Consider the following 20,115-nt stretch of genomic DNA (forward strand, 5'->3'; position numbering starts at 1 on the left):
TTCCTTTCCCTTCTCTCTGCTTCCTCTCTCCACATACCATACCCCCTCCAGTCTGCTTTAAATGGGGTACAGCTTTCCCTTTCTTTCTCAGACTTCCTCTCATGCTCTACTGCTTCGTCTCTCTGTCTCTCTCTGATCCAAACAAGCTCCCAGCTGCTCCAATTGTTGTAAACTGAAACTCCCCTTCTCCGGAAAACCCATTTTTACCCATTCTTCCAGCTGGTCCACCGTTCGTTTATCCTTCTCCCACATACATTGTATCACCGGAGATAATACTTTGTAAACAGGCTTCACAGGCGGCTCGGGCTGCACAGGCTTCGCTCTGCTCTGATTTGAACCCATTCTTCCAGCTAAACCCAAACAACCAAAAAGGAGGAAAAAAGAAAAGAATAAAAATAACAAACACTATAGTCGCTTGTCTTCTTTCCTTTCAGAACAATCTCATGTAATGAGGAAATGACACACAAGACTGAAGCTGAAACAATACAAGCTTACCGGTACCCGGCCTCTCTCCAGTCGCAGCTTACGGAATTATCCGAATGACCCAGTGCACACAGCAAGTGATCACAACCCCGTGGAATACACCAAGCTATCACAATCCGGTGCAACACACGCGATCAAACTTATAACCCCACAAGCCCACCGGGACACATCTGTCCAGCATGCACTCTTTCATGCGAGATTTTCTCAGGTTACCTCTGATTCCCTCGCTCACGGAATTACCTGAATGACCCGGTGCACACACCAAGTGATCACAACTCAATGTAGCACATCAAGCTATCACAATCCGGTGCAACACACTAAGATCAAACCTATCAGACTACAAGCAAGCATACCAGGACATCTCAGCACCCCTTGTGCGAGCCTGATTTACGGCCTCCCCAGTGTCTGTCACATCACAAACTGCTTTTCCCACCACCGGGTGGAATTCTTTTTCCCAACTCAGGATTGGAGCGGCAATCTCAAACTCCGTCCGAGGACAGCCTCTCACCTCCCGGGAGGAATCAGCTATATAGTAGTCGACTTGTGTCGTCAAACGGAGTCCAGATCACACGTCCAACCTCATCCTCGTCACCAATTGTAATGGAAAATTTAACTTGTCAATTTCCTTCAGTGGAAAGCAAATGCGATGTGAAACACTTAAATGTCAATGAAAAACCCTGAGAAAGGAAAAGTGATAGCCAAAAGGAAGAAAACAAAAAAACAGAGGAATCCAAAACAATAGGAAGATACCCTTGCTATCATCCCAAGGATGGCTCGGTTCAGTCTGGGCAAACTGACCTCACTAAATGGTCCACATGTTTAAGAATAATACCTTCTAAATAAAATCTCCACCACAGACACCACAAAGGAAAAGTTAAAACTGTTATTAAAAAGTCTCTCTACTAATGCAGCGACCAGCAGTACGAGTGTCCATGTTGTTATTGTAGAAATCACTCAATCAATCATCAATATATATATATATGTAATATATATTTTTAGTAGTGGTCTGATGACAGCAGTTTTTAACACAGATGGAATATGGCCGGCCAGGAGGGAGTGGTTTATGATCTTGGTGATTAGTGAAGAGATGGCAGAGGTGTTTGTTTTTAACAGAGCTGATGGGAAAGGGTCCAGTCTCTGGAATTGTGATTGTAATTGTGAAGGTTAATTTTAGATGGAGAACAAATGATAACGTTCTGCTTCGAGCTCCAAATCAGTGGGACTAAGATAATTAGAAATGTAATATATCGTATTACCTTATCACATGAAGGTCTGAACGAGCGCAACTGGTGTTTGATTTGACGTCAATCACATTATGGACACGCCCACAGGAAGAAGAGCGCTAATTAGGCAGGACAAGTGAGAACACCTGTTGAAGTGCAGCAGGGCCTTGAAACGTGACAATTACACAGGAAATAGAAGAAGTTTAGGAAATTAAACATGGAATGCTGAAGCAGTATGTGATCACAGGCATTGTTTAATAGGATTTTTAACAACAACAGTTTGGGCTGTTTCAGCCCACTTAACAGTCTAACACCTATATGGCCATTCTTTGTGTATTTATCTCATTCTTACCAAAGATAATGCCTCCTAATTAAAAAAAATAGCAATTTATGGACTTTAGTTTAAAAGGCACTGAGCGCTCCTGCTCTATTCTTCTATTCCCAATCTTTCCAACACATTTGTTCAGTCTGCATGTTTCCTTGGCTGTAGCTCAATCTCTGGTTGACTGGAGGTAAGGAGGTAAAGATACAATAAATAAAAATGCAAACATTGTAAGGCCAAATCTCCTCCAAAGCAAAAAAAAAAAGATCTGACATGAATGTGTGAATTTGAATGTTTTGCAATTTCCCTGACATATTCAGAATAACAGCGTTTTATAGACGGCACTTCCATTGCACTGAATTGTATGCAATGCGTTTATTCATGAGCTCCATCAAGCAGCAATGTTGCTTCATGCTGTAGTGAGGGATGGAGTTTACTACTATAGCTTAGTTTGTCCACACAATAAGCTCTGATTGACATTAGAAAAGACAAACTACAGGGCCAGAAATGTGCAAATATCATAAATCGTGTGAAAGATGAAGTCAAATCTAGATGTCACTTGAATTTTTCTCCGCGACAGTTATTGTTAACCGGCCAGTTGGACACATATTAAAAATGCCATTTTGAACTAGGATTCTCTGTCCGTAAATGAACAGTGCTGCAGCCCACTGATTTGTTTTTTAATTGACACGAGGTCGAAGAAAGGCTGGCGCTTGAGTTGATATCAGGATGAAGTGTCAGCTGGTGTGTCCCACTCCACCTGGTTTCTCAATGGAAAGCTCGCTCCCTTGCGTGGAGCCTGCAGCGTGGAGAAACTGATAACATAGGGGTTGAAGGTACTCAAGTTCAAACCAGCTGATAAGAACTCTGATTATCTGGTAAAAGGACGTTCAAAGGTATATATAATCGATAGACAAATATGCTGATGTAAGGACGCCGTCATCTTTCTATACGTGATCTGATGTATGTGGAGACAGTGGATTGGTTGGAAATATACTATAGATGGATCAAAGTACAAGACACGTGGAAAACACAGTTCAATGTATATCACATGTGGTACAGTGGGAACCAATGAGAGATGAGATGGGTCTTAAAAGGATGGTCATTTGAAAAGTATATAACTGACTGTCAAATTTGTCCAAGACTGTCTTTCTTTTTTTTTTTGTCAAAGCCTCAGAGAGCCGCAACAGACGGGCTAAAGAGCCGCAGGTTGCCGACCCCTGTCCTAACCAGATACACAAAAATCTGATCTACAGTTGAGGAATCAAAATGTTAACAGCAGCCCTTTAGGCCAAGAGAACAACCCGAAATACAGAGGATCTCAACGGGAACAAACCAGTAGCTAACGGTTTCCCTACTGTCATGTAGACGAGCCAAGACGGCCTCTTGTTCACGGCCTTTTTAGAAGCACTCCACTGCCAAAATGTTGAAACAGCGCTGCGACACTTCGTTGTGGCTGAAAACTGTACTGCATCTCATTTCTCGAATATAAACAAAACGATAGAAACATCTGATGGGCGTAAGAAAGCACCTCTACAGCACTGCAGTGGCAGCTGTGGTTGGAATACATGTGATTCAGTGTGTGGCCCATCTCATGAATCTCTGTACATTACTGATTCAAGTTATTTGTTTATGAATATGTTATGATAATTCTTCGTACGTCCATATTTACGAAGCCCTAACCTGATTGGCCATTAATATTACCCACCATTCCATGCGGCAGCTGCCTCAGCCACATTAAAGCCAATAGCTTTAACAATATAGTGTTTTGAAATGTGAAAACCGTCTCTCTGAAGTCATCTTGAGCTGTAGAATATATCAAATCTGTGTTTTCTTTAGTTTTTTTGGCATTTTTCTGTATCACATGAATCATGCCGAAAAAAAAAGAGCCTGACCTCTGACTGTGAATGGTGTTGCCATATAGGGCTATAAATAGCACAGGGCTGTATTGTTAGTTAGAACTCTGTTTGTTCGCAACCCAATACCACGTCCCGGATTCATATAAGAGCGACCCTCCACGCGCCGCTGCTGGGGTCCTATATGCCAGGTGGGAGTTGCCTAGGGGGGCCTGGGGCAGGATAGAACAGCGGAGCTCCGGATGCTATCCGTGACCTCATGCGCCGAGGCCCATTGGAAGGTTTAAGCGGCTTAGCCGGACATGTCAGGCATTCCTGACGCGACAAGGGCAAGAGATAGATAGCATCTGTACTTTTTAAATGTCATTTTTTTAAATTATATATATATATATATATATATATATATATATATATATATATATATATATATATATATATTTAAATTATATTAAAAAAATATGTGTTGTGTATATATATATATATATATATATATATATATATATATATATATAATATATATATATATATAATATATAATAATAAAAAATAAATAAAAATATATTTTTTAATTATTATTATTTATATATGTATATATATGTATTTGTTTAAATGAAAAATGTATTTTGTTTTAATATATATATATATATATATATATATATATATATATAGATAGCATCTGTACTTTTTAAATGTAATTTTTTTAAATGTCAATTTTTTTTTAAATATATAAATATATATATAAATATATAAATATTTAAATTATATTAAAAAAATGTGTTATATATATATATATTTTTTTTTAATTATTAATTATTAATATATAAATATTTATATATATATGTATTTGTTTAAATGAATAATGTATTTTGTTTAAATATATATATTAAATGAATAATGTATTTTGTTTTAATATATATATATATATTTATATATATATATACTTTTTTGTATATAATTAAAAAACATATATATTTCTCGGTGGAGTATTCACAATACACCACCTCTTGTCATGGTGTGGTGCATTCACGGACAGCGACAGGACAGCAGAGTTCTTTCTTAGACCAGGTTTATTGCATGGATCAGAACAGGAAAAACCAACAAGGTCCGGGTGCAGACAGTAACACTAACAGACAGCAAGCAGGTGGAATGTCAACTAGAGGCGCGTACCCGCGCTCCTAGAAGCAGCTGACGCGAACAGCAGCAAACTGACTGTTGAACGGAAGCGCGCCCCCGCGCTCCGCTCCGGGCCGGAAGGTGGCCGTTAAGCGTCCGCGTACTCCTTACTGCCCTCAGCCGGAAGGTGGCTTCTAACTACGGCAGACTGGCAGCCAGGGTCTCCAAGCCTCACCGCTGATCTCCGTGGAACGAGATCAGCGTAACGAACTTGAGGCGAGGAAGCACAGAGGCTCCCGGAAAGAAGTAGAGTTAATAATGTGCATTGAAGTAGAGTTAATAATGTGCATTGAAGTAGAGTTAATAATGTGCATTGAAGTAGAGTTAATAATGTGCATTGAAGATACATGGAGGAGAGAGAGAAGAGGAGAGGAGAAGAGAGCAGCTCAGTGTATCCTAAGATGTCCCCCAGCAGTCTGGGCCTGCAAACATTGTAAAACGCAGATCCGTGTTGCGAGTTCTGGAAGTGTTAATTACAGCCACTTTGAAAGACTGTGGTACACGACCCGTTAGTAAAGACCCATTGATAATATCTAGTAGAGAGGCACTATTTAAAGGTAAAACTTCTTTAACAACAACCCACATACTAATACGGCACCTTTTTGGAAAGATTAGGACCTAAAGAATCGGAATCTGCAACAAAAATCACAATCCAACAAAGCATTGGCATGTTAGGAAGGATATTCAGTCAAAAAACTGTGTCGTTCGGTTCAAAAATGGAGAAATGACTTATTTTATGACAAAAGAGTGTCAGATTTAGGCATGCTGGGTATTGATATTCAGCAGCTTCCGCATGTGCTGTATGATGCGGTTTAAGAAATGTGGGCGTACCAGGAAGGCTTCAGGACTCATAAACGTCCACCAAAAAAAATAACTGTTTTGTGTCTTTACAGGTACTAATAGGGTCCCCGTAGTCCCCGTAGCCATAAGGATTTGTATTGCTTTGTTACCCACAAGCTCGTACGGCTACGGGGACGCGTCTGTTAGTGAAATCCAACGTTGTAAGAAACGTTACGGTCGCCGCGGCAAGTTTACGTAAGTACTTCAACATAACAGTTACTTACCATACGTCTCTTCTCACAAGGGTTACGGTATTGTAGAGGAGATAATTAGGTTTTTTTTTTTTTTTAAAGAGGCGCTGGTAGGCTTGGGGCTGGACAGTAGATCGTCTGTGGTTAGTTCACATGTCTTTAATAAAAATGGGACAGCGGAGTGTCTGAGCTGCAGGTTTTTTTGAGCAGTTTAATCATTTTTGTTATCAGCAGCTGGCGCCTGAGCTTCATGGTCCACGGTGCTCATATAGACATCACGTGTTTCTGATCACTTGCTATTGTGACCTTTGACCTCCAAGTGCATCAGCAGCTCACCATGTAAATATGCACAATTACTTATTGTCATTCTCGTGTCACCATCTCTATCATAACCCTTCCCCCCTTCTTTCTCTGCCTTCTGCCCCCACAAACTCTGGACAATGCCCCCCCCCCCCACATGCACAAAACCAAATGGCACCAGTCACTTTTACAAACTCTTACATTTTTTTATTTATTTATTTATTTTCATCTTGTATTTTGTGTTTCATGTTTAAATGCTGTTGCACCAGGGCTAAGAGGGAAACGTCATTTCAAATTTCTGTATGTCTTGCACATACGGTATTTTCGATAAATACAGTTGACTTGACTTGACTTGATACTGTGTAGAGCTTGTATTTAAAATCATATCATCAATAATAAAGCTTCAATCAAAGAGCAGATTGCAAGAATTATTTTTATTATAGCAAAAAACACTAAATAACTGATTGGTATACAAATAAAACAGTCAAATGACAATAATAAAGCTCATTTGGGAGACCCCAGATGAGGGCCCTGGCTGCTCGGGGACCTCAAAGTGGCCCTTTGGCTGGAGGGAGAGGATGGATGGCAACAGCCCTTTCTTACAGATTATAAAACATCAGACCAGCTTCATGTTAAACCCTTACCACTGGGTCAGGGTCCTCTGGTTCAGCTCATGACCAGCGCTGCCTCTCTGGTGGCCACGTCGTCCCCACGGACCCGCTGGGTAGAGCTGGCAGAGCCGGCTGCCAACGGCCTCCACCAGGCGACTGGCTCCGGGCCAGTTTGAAGGGCCCGAGTTCAGTCCGAGAAGGCGGCTGAAAGAGCCGTGGAGAGAAAAGCCTGGGTTAATATAGGGCAGATATTTAACAGAGGACACATTCATATTGGTAGAGAGTCTCACCGTTGGAGAGTCTCTTGCCGGGACAGGAGGTGTTCTTCCCCTTCGCTGCCTTGAACCGCCCCTTAGGTTGCTTCTCCCGGTATCTGGGACCACGGTAAGACACAAATAAGACTACTGTGTCAACAGCACACTTTGAACGTCACACGAGACAGCACCAGATCTATGGAAGATCTAGAGACCGATATAGTGGAACTAGAACGCTTAAGTGAGTCCACAGGAAATCAAGGTTATATTGAAAACCTCAAAGAGAAAAAAATGGCTTTAGCCAACCTGCTGGGTAGTAAAGTGCAGGGCGCCCTGGTCAGGTCCCAGTTCCAGAGCATCACCGAGATGGATGCTCCGTCTCACTATTTCTTCAGTCTGGAGAACAAGAATGGGCAGGGGAAGGTAATCCACGCACTGCTGTCTGACACAGGGCAGGAGCTGACGGACCCGGGCCAGATACGAGGGCGAGCTGTGAGCTTTTATCAACAGTTGTACTCCACAGAATACCAGGAAGAGCCAGCTCTCCTGGAGGGTTTCTGCGGGGGACTACCCCAGGTCTCCGCAGAGACCAACTCACAGCTCGACGCCCCCCTCCAGATGCAGGAGCTGCTGACCGCCCTGCAGGGCATGCAGGGATGGCGGGCTCCTGGCATTGATGGGCTCACAGTGGAGTTTTACAAGGCCTACTGGGACATCATCGCAGATGATGTCTCGGAGGTTTTTAATGAGTGTCTGGCCTCGGGTTCCATGCCAGTGTCCTGTAGGAGGGCAGTCCTAGCATTGCTGCCCAAAAAGGGTAACCTGCAGGACATCAAAAACTGGCGCCCTGTGTCACTGCTTTGCGTGGATTACAAACTCCTGTCCAAAGCTTTGGCCTCCAGGCTGGGGAGGGTCATGGAGCAGGTCATCCACTGGGACCAGACCTACTGCGTGCCTGGCAGGTCCATGGTGGACAACGTCCACCTAATTCGGGATGTTTTGGATGTCTCTAGTTCATTAGGTGTAGACACTGGTCTGATTTCCCTGGACCAGGCAAAGGCTTTTGACCGCGTTGAACATAGTTTCTTGTGGAAAGTGATGGAGAGTTTGGGGTTCAGCGCTGGTTTCATAGCCAAGATCAAGGTGCTGTACAGGGATGTTGAGAGTGTGCTGAAAATCAACGGCAGTCTGAGTGCTCCTTTTAGAGTGTGTAGAGGGGTCAGGCAGGGCTGTGCTCTGTCTGGGATGCTCTACGCTCTCTCCCTTGAACCTCTCCTCCACAAAATACGTTCTAGCACTCAGGGGTTGTTTTATCCAGGTTTTAATGGAAGATTGATTTTATCCGCTTATGCAGATGATATTATATTTTTTATTAAGAACCAGGACGAGGTCGATATTTTAGCGGGTATTGTAGAGGATTTTAGCTCGGTTTCGGCAGCGAGGGTCAACTGGGGGAAAAGTGAAGCCCTCGCTGTCGGTAACGACTACGCTCCAATCCACCTGGGCATGCAATCAATTTGCCTCTTATTTTGCTGATAAAATTCAGAAAATTAGACAAGCAGTCGGTGGCTCCACACCAACCACAGGATATGTGTTGTCCCCATCTTTAAATAGCATCCATTCAAATAGCATGACTCACTTTCACTCAATTAACCAAAGAAGCCTAGAAGACATTATACAACATCTGAACACATCCTCCTGCTGCTTGGATATTCTACCAACACACTTTTTCAAAAATATTTCACACTGCATGACCGCTGATCTTTTACAAATTGTAAACACATCCCTTCTCTCAGGTGTCTTCCCACAAGCCCTAAAAACTGCAGTTATTAAACCACTTCTAAAGAAGACTAGTTTAGACCCCGAAATATTGAAAAACTATAGACCAATATCAAACCTCCCATTCTTAAGTAAAATAATGGAAAAAGCGTTTTTTCAACAGCTGAACAACTTCTTAGCCGAAAATAACTGTTTCGATGTCTTCCAGTCCGGCTTTCGTCAGCACCACAGTACTGAAACTGCTCTTGTTAAGGTTTTCAACGACATCCACTTAAACACAGACAGTGGCAGAACTTCAGTCTTAGTATTACTGGATCTCAGTGCTGCATTCGACACGGTCGATCATGACATACTACTAGACAGACTGAAAGTCTGGGTAGGACTCTCTGGCGCAGCACTTAACTGGTTTGAATCCTACTTGAAGGACCGACAATACTTTGTGTCGATAGCTAATTACACATCAGAGCTGACTAGGATGACATGTGGTGTTCCCCAAGGTTCAATACTGGGGCCTCTTCTGTTCAACATCTACATGCTTCCACTGGCTCAGATTATGAAAAACAACAAAGTGTGTTATCATAATTATGCAGATGACACACAACTCTACATAACTATATCACCAGGGGACTATAGTCCCATACAAGGGCTGGCTAAATGCATTGAAGAAATCAATAACTGGATGTGCCAGAATTGTCTTCAATTAAATCAAGATAAAACAGAAGTAATTGTTTTGGTCCCAAGGACGAACGATTGAAAGTCAGCGCTCAGCTTCAATCCCTAATGTTAAAAACCTCAAACCAAGCCAGGGTACTGGATTTAAAACAACATGTCAGTGAGGTGGGAACAAACAATTTAATTAAAAGAAAAACGTTTTTGAATATATCATCAAAAAAAAGTCGGATTGTCTAGAGTAGCCATGCCTTATTTCTGGATAAAACTTCGTAGTCGGGTAAAGATGTTTATATCAGGATGAAAACCTTCTTTGAGGATAAAACCTTTCTATAAGCAACTTTTCCCTTCCTGAAATAAAATAATGTTCTTTTCTCCACCAGCTGCAGATATGGTACTGCAGTCATCACTCTGGAATGTCTCTTGATTTTCGCCGTGTGAATCATAATTGTTTTACAGTCCAGTGTTATCAGTTTGTTCAGACAGGGCCTTGTCATAATGCGGGTGAACCAGGAGTCTGCTGCCCCACTCCTCTTGGTGGGGAATTGGACCACGATTCCAGCAGTTTGTTGAAGGGGTTGTAAATCCCTGCATTCTCTGCCATCCTCAGAACCCCTGGTCTCTGACCCGTCCAGTGCCGTGCTTGTAGGAAATATAAAATACAACAGGATCAGTCAAACATTCTACAGACACCTCACCACCTCCCCCTCCGCCAGTAACATGTCTAAATGCCATTCCATTCTGCATCATGTATCCAATCAACCCTATTTTATTGTTTCCACCAGAGAAATATTGACTCGAACCCTGCTACAGTTTGATTCCGTGTGACGTCGTCACATTAACCCCTTCAGGGTCCCCACCAGAGTTCCTTCAAAGAAGTATCTAGTGAAACAAGTGTAGTTTGCAGGCTGGGGGTGAGAAATAGGGTGCTGGGTCATTATACTGGAAAGGCGGCACACCTTCTGTTACTTGGCAGTTCAGGGGAGAAGATTGGTTGTAGGGCGCAGTGAACCTGGTCTCTAGTGTTTAGAGTCTCATTTAGTATGTAGTTCTGTTGAGATAAGTTACCCCGTCTGCATCTGTACTGCTCGGAGCGGTGGTGACATTATCATCAATAGTTGTTTTTGTGGTTGTGACTGGTCTTGTCTGGAAATTGATTTACCCTCATTTTGATAAAAAGTTTGGACATCCTGTCCAATGTTATCAACAGATAGTGTATACTCCCCTGAATCCCTTAGACTATTTAACTTATTTATTGTTCCTCTAATGGCATAAACCTGGTAGTCTAATTAGATGCCCTGGTCTAAGTGTCTCCATTGCTCTATCAATTTCTGCAAGTGTTTCCCACTGAAGCCCTGCCTTACAGACACCACTAAGCCTCCTATATGTTGTTAGTATCTTCACTGGTTTCAGACAAATAATCATATTGAATTCAAATCCCTGTTTACCCAGACTTCACATAAGAGGTGCTTGGTATCCGTAATTTAAGGTTCATCAGTGGCAAAACTCTGCAGACAATTGGTTCACTTTCTGCAGTGTTTGCAAAACAAATATTTATTTCCATCAAACTAAATTATTATATATTTTTTAAGTAATTAGCACAGTCATATGCAGTAAACACTTATTTTATTTATTAGTCCTGCTGACTGGGGACAGTGAACAATGATATTTTACCTCTGTCCCAGATCCAGCAGCCAAGTGAGTTAAGACCTTGTTTACAAAATGTGTGGCGTTATCACAGTAAATTCTTCCTTAGTGAAACCCGAACCTCGGTATTATGTCTTTCGTCAAGGCTTCTGCCACCACTGTTAAAGCATCTGATGAATTAGTTGAACATACTTCAACCTATTTTGAAAACCTTATTTTATAATCGTTTAGACAATATGTATTCTCCTCACATTAGTTGATTTAAATAGAATTCATGCAAATGTACTGAAATGGATATTCTGGTTCTGGCAAAAAAAAAAATATTTGAGTGATTAGTAAAGCCATATGCATTAAACACCTTCCTAGATACCCTCCCTCTCCACAAAGCTGCAGTTTCTTTTGTTTACTTTAATGTCCCAAAGAATTCCAAAATAGTGCCAGAGTCCCTTCTCTGCACTCTTATCTATTGTTTTGGAACATACCAGAGTAAAATCTAACTGCCCTGTGGAGGTTAACATTTAGCTAGTTTAGCAGCCTTTCCTCTGAGAAAAGATGGTAAGATTTTCACAATACCTTCTGATTCTAAAAAAAGTAATATTACCTCAGTAAAGATTTGTTATTCTTATTTTTGCCGTAAGGCTTTAAAGAACCAGCTCTCGTATTTTTGTTTTTAAGAGTAAGACAGTGTGCGCATGTCCCTCGTTTGTTGTTGTTCCAAATGGCGGAGCCACTTCATATCTTTTTATTCTTTAATTCAAATAACAGATTTGTATGTTCTGGAATTAACCAACAATATTATTTTATATTATATCTAGTCACAAACGGTCTCCCTCTTGCAACAAACACTTTTATATTTCTTTGATTTAGTGTCCCCAGGCCCATGTGGTGTGTTTGTACGACCTTGTGATTCCGCTGAAGTGGATCATTGACGCGTCTCTCTTTCCGATGCTTTCCGTCCCTCCCAGCAATCCCACTTCCAGTGTCCCTCCTTCCCACAGCGGAAACAAGTTCCCTTCTTTGTGGTGTCCTCCTTCCATCCACTCTCCCCACCCCGGCCACGTCCCCGACCACGCTCCACTCCACGTTTTTGGTTATCTCGGAAGAAAACACCAGAACAAACAGATTCAGTCATCACCATTTTTGAAGTTCTTGACATAGTTTCAGGGTCTGAGGCCATGTTTTCAGAATTATGACATACTGGTATGTTTTGCTCACCGTGTTTTTGTCCCAAGTCCCGTAGTCGCTGCTTTGAAGCACCATAGGTTTTGCCTCTTGCCATTTCCAATGCAGACAACATGCCAGCTATTATAGCTGCATTTTGGCTGTGCGTGTCCGGGGCCGCAGTGGTAGGGTGGAGAGCGTGGCATGGAATATTTTGGAGGAGACTCTGGATAGCGAGATCACTGCCGCAGGAGGAGTGGAAGCATGGGCAAGAACACGGAGGAGTTGGCCCCCCCGCACACCACCTTATCATCTCTTGGATACAGATTAGAAGAGTTAGTCATGTTTTGTTTACACTTCTTGTAATTTTCTTGCTCTTTACTCCCTTTGCTAGTGTTTGACCCCATACTTTATTTGTTTCTCTAGCTGCAGCAGCATCTGCAACATTACCTGTTGAAAGGGATCAGAAGCGTTAGCGTGAGCATCACATTTCATACCACAGTCAGTTTTAGGCTTCTAGCTCAGCGCTCAGACCTGTTCAAAAGAAAACAACATAGTTATGTGGCTCTCCATCTGTTGGAGTAAGAAAACAAGTTGCAGGATTAAGGTAGGAAACAGTAGTGAAACAAACACCAGGTCTCTGTTTCCCCCCATAGTCCTGAGTCAAAACCTAATGTCATGTGACCGTCCCGTTGGTCAACGTACTGTGTGAACGGTGTGTCCAGTTTAGCTAGTCAAAGTGTCAGAGCACCCAGTAATGCACTCTTTAAGTCAAGGAAAGCCTCACTCGAGGAGTCAGTCCAGGTCAGTTTGTCATGCACAGAAAGATGTTTCCCATGAATCATGAAAGAGAGTAGTGCCTCTCTTTCTGAATAATTTGGGATCCACTATCTATAATAAGACGTCATTTCTCATTTGTTTCTCAGTTTGTGTTTTAGCCACAGCATGTATTCTTTTGGGAGAGAGGGTTTTGACCTCTGCTGTGATCACATGCCCCAGATGTGAAACTTTAGACGCCTTTCTTACTGTACCGGTCCTCAGGAGCTCATGAAGGCCTGAGATCAGAAAACAGAGTCTGCGTGCGCAGCCAGCCAGCCATGTCCTCCTTCTCCATTCCTGGCATCGTGCCATGGAAACATGTGGAATCTCCCCACGAACAACTCAGCTTGCTTGGGAGACAGAGACAGAAACAGCGGCAGTACTCTTGGTCCAATAAATGTCCCTCATAGCCAAACCCTCTATCTCTTCCTCATTCACTCCAAACCACACCTCCTCACAACCTATCTGTGTGCGGTGCAGTGTAGTGAATGAACTTGCATGTGACTTTCTACACGTGGTGAATGTTGTGAAGCAAAATCAGTCCGCTGTGTCATATTTCATTATTTGTTCGGTTTCTTGTCTGCTCACCATCAGGCCATCAGGGCCCGATGTGAGAATACTTCCAAATATGCACATTAAATCTCTGCCCCGCTAAATTTATGGGGCAGCAATCAGACAGCAGAAATACATGTCTGACTTTGATGTCATCAAATGTACAAGAGAATAGCGTCTACGGTTCACTAATTGATACACCCACCGAGCCAACCGCTCTGCAATATCTGCCACTCTTCTCAGGAGGGACAGGTAAAGCAGAAGTCCTCAAAATTGAGAGTTTGGCTCCTGTGTCAATCAAATATGGAACATCTCACCTATAATAGTTAACATGACTTAAGGTCATTTCCTAAAACCTCAATTTTCATTAAAATATATCTTATATTTTTGTGTTTTTGCCTAATTTCTAATGTGTGTATCGCATGCACAAAGTTGTCATAATCCGAAACAGAATTTGCTCACCCTTTTTAGCTGAGGCGTGTGCGTCAAAAGGTCCTTCTCTAGGGTCCGTCCCGTCGCCCCCCACTCCTCCGAGTCAGATTTCCGCCGGATCCTCCCCACCAGCCTTGTTTTATTCCATGGGGCCCACGGGCAGTCCCTTCTCCAATGCCCGGGTTCGCCACATGTGTAGCACACATAGTCCTTGGCTCGCTGTCCATCAGCTTCCCCATCTGATGCCATGCCGCCATACATCGTCAGCTGGGCCTCCTCTGCATCAGCTCTTCAGCATGTTCAGCATATGACAGTATGGTGCTCAGGTCTGCCAGATTTATCTTTGGGCTTGTCACGTGAATCTTTTCCTCCCCACGGGCGGAAAACCAGCATGGGAACCTCAAGTCCTGCTACTTCCACCATGGGCATTATCTGCACTTGCGTCTTGACTTGGGGATCCGGGAGGGCCAAGTCGGCAGCAGGTAGGGCCTGACTTGCGAATTCCTGCTTTGCATTCCGCGTGAGGGGCTTGCTCAGCTCCTCTTTTCTGCCTGGCTGGAGGTTGGACGGCTTTTCCTTCCGAGGAGCGTAGGACGGCGAGAGGGAATCCAGATCAGCGTCCACACGACCATTTACCTCGGGAAAATAAGGATACAATTTAGCAGTGCATTCAGTTCCTTCATCCCTTCCCCTTGCTTTTTCCCTTTATCACACTCATTCCTCAATCTCTTCCTTTCCCTTCTCTCTGCTTCCTCTCTCCACATACCATACACCCTCAACAAATGATAACGTTCTGCTTCGAGCTCCTAATCAGTGGGACTAAGATAATTAGAAATGTAATATATCGTATTACCTTATCACATGAAGGTCTGAACGAGCGCAACTGGTGTTTGATTTGACGTCAATCACATTATGGACACGCCCACAGGAAGAAGAGCGCTAATTAGGCAGGACAAGTGAGAACACCTGTTGAAGTGCAGCAGGGCCTTGAAACGTGGCAATTACACAGGAAATAGAAGAAGTTTAGGAAATTAAACATGGAATGCTGAAGCAGTATGTGATCACAGGCATTGTTTAATAGGATTTTTAACAACAACAGTTTGGGCTGTTTCAGCCCACTTAACAGTCTAACACCTATATGGCCATTCTTTGTGTATTTATCTCATTCCTACCAAAGATAATGCCTCCTAATTAAAAAAATAGCAATTTATGGACTTTAGTTTAAAAGGCACTGAGCTCTCCTGCTCTATTCTTCTATTCCCAATCTTTCCAACACATTTGTTCAGTCTGCATGTTTCCTTGGCTGTAGCTCAATCTCTGGTTGACTGGAGGTAAGGAGGTAAAGATACAATAAATAAAAATGCAAACATTGTAAGGCCAAATCTCCTCCAAGGCAAAAAAAAAAGATCTGACATGAATGTGTGAATTTGAATGTTTTGCAATTTCCCTGACATATTCAGAATAACAGCGTTTTATAGACGGCACTTCCATTGCACTGAATTATATGCAATGCGTTTCTTTATGAGCTCCATCAAGCAGCAATGTTGCTTCATGCTGTAGTGAGGGATGGAGTTTACTACTTTAGCTTAGTTTGTCCACACAATAAGCTCTGATTGACATTAGAAAAGACAAACTACAGGGCCAGAAATGTGCAAATATCATAAATCGTGTGAAAGATGAAGTCAAATCTAGATGTCACTTGAATTTTTCTCCGCGACAGTTAACGTTAACCGGCCAGTTGGACACATATTAAAAATGCCATTTTGAACTAGGATTCTCTGTCCGTAAATGAACGGTGCTGCAGCCCACTGATTTGTTTTTTAATTGACACGAGGTCGAAGAAAGGCTGGCGCTTGAGTTGATATCAGGATGAAGTGTCAGCTGCTGTGTCCCACTCCACCTGGTTTCTCAATGGAAAGCTCGCTCCCTTGCGTGGAGCCTGCAGCGTGGAGAAACTGATAACATAGGGGTTGAAGGTACTCAAGTTCAAACCAGCTGATAAGAACTCTGATTATCTGGTAAAAGGACGTTCAAAGGTATATATAATCGATAGACAAATATGCTGATGTAAGGACGCCGTCATCTTTCTATACGTGATCTGATGTATGTGGAGACAGTGGATTGGTTGGAAATATACTATAGATGGATCAAAGTACAAGACACGTGGAAAACACAGTTCAATGTATATCACATGTGGTACAGTGGGAACCAATGAGAGATGAGATGGGTCTTAAAAGGATGGTCATTTGAAAAGTATATAACTGACTGTCAAATTTGTCCAAGACTGTCTTTCTTTCTTTTTTTTGTCAAAGCCTCAGCGAGCCGCAACAGACGGGCTAAAGAGCCGCAACAGACGGGCTGAAGAGCCGCAACAGACGGGCTGAAGAGCCGCAACAGATGGGCTAAAGAGCCGCAACAGACGGGCTGAAGAGCCGCAGGTTGCCGACCCCTGTCCTAACCAGATACACAAAAATCTGATCTACAGTTGAGGAATCAAAATGTTAACAGCAGCCCTTTAGGCCAAGAGAACAACCCGAAATACAGAGGATCTCAACGGGAACAAACCAGTAGCTAACGGTTTCCCTACTGTCATGTAGACGAGCCAAGACGGCCTCTTGTTCACGGCCTTTTTAGAAGCCCTCCACTGCCAAAATGTTGAAACAGCGCTGCGACACTTCGTTGTGGCTGAAAACTGTACTGCATCTCATTTCTCGAATATAAACAAAACGATAGAAACATCTGATGGGCGTAAGAAAGCACCTCTACAGCACTGCAGTGGCAGCTGTGGTTGGAATACATGTGATTCAGTGTGTGGCCCATCTCATGAATCTCTGTACATTACTGATTCAAGTTATTTGTTTATGAATATGTTATGATAATTCTTCGTACGTCCATATTTACGAAGCCCTAACCTGATTGGCCATTAATATTACCCAGCATTCCATGCGGCAGCTGCCTCAGCCACATTAAAGCCAATAGCTTTAACAATATAGTGTTTTGAAATGTGAAAACCGTCTCTCTGAAGTCATCTTGAGCTGTAGAATATATCAAATCTGTGTTTTCTTTAGTTTTTTTGGCATTTTTCTGTATCACATGAATCATGCCGAAAAAAAAAGAGCCTGACCTCTGACTGTGAATGGTGTTGCCATATAGTGCTATAAATAGCACAGGGCTGTATTGTTAGTTAGAACTCTGTTTGTTCGCAACCCAATACCACGTCCCGGATTCATATAAGAGCGACCCTCCACGCGCCGCTGCTGGGGTCCTATATGCCAGGTGGGAGTTGCCTAGGGGGGCCTGGGGCAGGATAGAACAGCGGAGCTCCGGATGCTATCCGTGACCTCATGCGCCGAGGCCCATTGGAAGGCTTAAGCGGCTTAGCCGGACATGTCAGGCATTCCTGACGCGACAAGGGCAAGAGATAGATAGCATCTGTACTTTTTAAATGTCATTTTTTTAATTATTATTATTTATATATATATATATATGTATTTGTTTAAATGAAAAATGTATTTTGTTTTAATATATATATATATACTTTTTTGTATATAATTAAAAAACATATATATTCCTGGGTGGATTATTCACAATACACCACCTCTTGTCATGGTGTGGTGCATTCACGGACAGCGACAGGACAGCAGAGTTCTTTCTTAGACCAGGTTTATTGCATGGATGAGAACAGGAAAAACCAACAAGGTCCGGGTGCAGACAGTAACACTAACAGACAGCAAGCAGGTGGAATGTCAACTAGAGGCGCGTACCCGCGCTCCTAGAAGCAGCTGACGCGAACAGCAGCAAACTGACTGTTGAACGGAAGCGCGCCCCCGCGCTCCGCTCCGGACCGGAAGGTGGCCGTTAAGCGTCCGCGTACTCCTTACTGCCCTGAGCCGGAAGGTGGCCGTTAAGCGTCCGCGTACTCCTTACTGCCTTGAGCCGGAAGGTGGCTTCTAACTACGGCAGACCGGCAGCCAGGGTCTCCAAGCCTCACCGCTGATCTCCGTGGAACGAGATCAGCGTAACGAACTTGAGGCGAGGAAGCAGAAGGAGAGTTAATAATGTGCATTGAAGTAGAGTTAATAATGTGCATTGAAGTAGAGTTAATAATGTGCATTGAAGATACATGGAGGAGAGAGAGAAGAGGAGAGGAGAAGAGAGCAGCTCAGTGTATCCTAAGATGTCCCCCAGCAGTCTGGGCCTGCAAACATTGTAAAACGCAAATCCGTGTTGCGAGTTCTGGAAGTGTTAATTACAGCCACTTTGAAAGACTGTGGTACATGACCCGTTAGTAAAGACCCATTGATAATATCTAGTAGAGAGGCACTATTTAAAGGTAAAACTTCTTTAACAACAACCCACATACTAATACGGCACCTTTTTGGAAAGATTAGGACCTAAAGAATCGGAATCTGCAACAAAAATCACAATCCAACAAAGCATTGGCATGTTAGGAAGGATATTCAGTCAAAAAACTGTGTCGTTCGGTTCAAAAATGGAGAAATGACTTATTTTATGACAAAAGAGTGTCAGATTTAGGCATGCTGGGTATTGATATTCAGCAGCTTCCGCATGTGCTGTATGATGCGGTTTAAGAAATGTGGGCGGACCAGGAAGGCTTCAGGACTCATAAACGTCCACCAAAAAAAATAACTGTTTTGTGTCTTTACAGGTACTAATAGGGGGTTTATAAGGATTTGTATTGCTTTGTTACCCACAAGCTCGTACGGCTACGGGGACGCGTCTGTTAGTGAAATCCGACGTTGTAAGAAACGTTACGGTCGCCGCGGCAAGTTTACGTAAGTACTTCAACATAACAGTTACTTACCATACGTCTCTTCTCACAAGGGTTACGGTATTGTAGTGGAGATAATTAGGTTTTTTTTTTTTTTTAAAGAGGCGCTGGTAGGCTTGGGGCTGGACAGTAGATCGTCTGTGGTTAGTTCACATGTCTTTAATAAAAATGGGACAGCGGAGTGTCTGAGCTGCAGGTTTTTTTGAGCAGTTTAATATTTTTTGTTATCAGCAGCTGGATGCCTGAGCTTCATGGTCCACTGTGCTCATATAGACATCACGTGTTTCTGTTCACTTGCTATTGTGACCTTTGACCTCCAAGTGCATCAGCAGCTCACCATGTAAACATGTACAATTACTTATTGTCATTCTTGTGTCACCATCTCTATCATAACCCTTCCCCCCTTCTTTCTCTGCCTTCTGCCCCCACAAACTCTGGACAGTGCCCCCCCACATGCACAAAACCAAATGGCACCAGTCACTTTTACAAACTCTTACATTTTTTTTATATATTTACTTATTTTCATCTTGTATTTTGTGTTTCATGTTTAAATGCTGTTGCACCGGGGATAAGAGGGAAACGTCATTTCAAATTTCTGTATGTCTTGCACATACGGTATTTTCGATAAATAAAGTTGACTTGACTTGACTTGATTCTGTGTAGAGCTTGTATTTAAAATCATATCATCAATAATAAAGCTTCAATCAAAGTGCAGATTGCAAGAATTATTTTTATTATAGCAAAAAACACTAAATAACTGATTGGTATACAAATAAAACAGTCAAATGACAATAATAAAGCTCATTTGGGAGACCCCAGATGAGGGACCTGGCTGCTCGGGGACCTCAAAGTGGCCCTTTGGCTGGAGGGAGAGGATGGACGGCAACAGCCCTTTCTTCAGCCTTCTGGCGCTAAGAGAACCTGCCAGACAAACAGAATGCTCTTAGACTCTTCACCAAACAATAAGTCACAGTACAGATTATAAAACATCAGACCAGCTTCATGTTGAAC

This window comes from Taurulus bubalis (genome assembly GCF_910589615.1).
Source record: "Taurulus bubalis genome assembly, chromosome: 18".
Lineage (NCBI taxonomy): Eukaryota > Metazoa > Chordata > Actinopteri > Perciformes > Cottidae > Taurulus > Taurulus bubalis.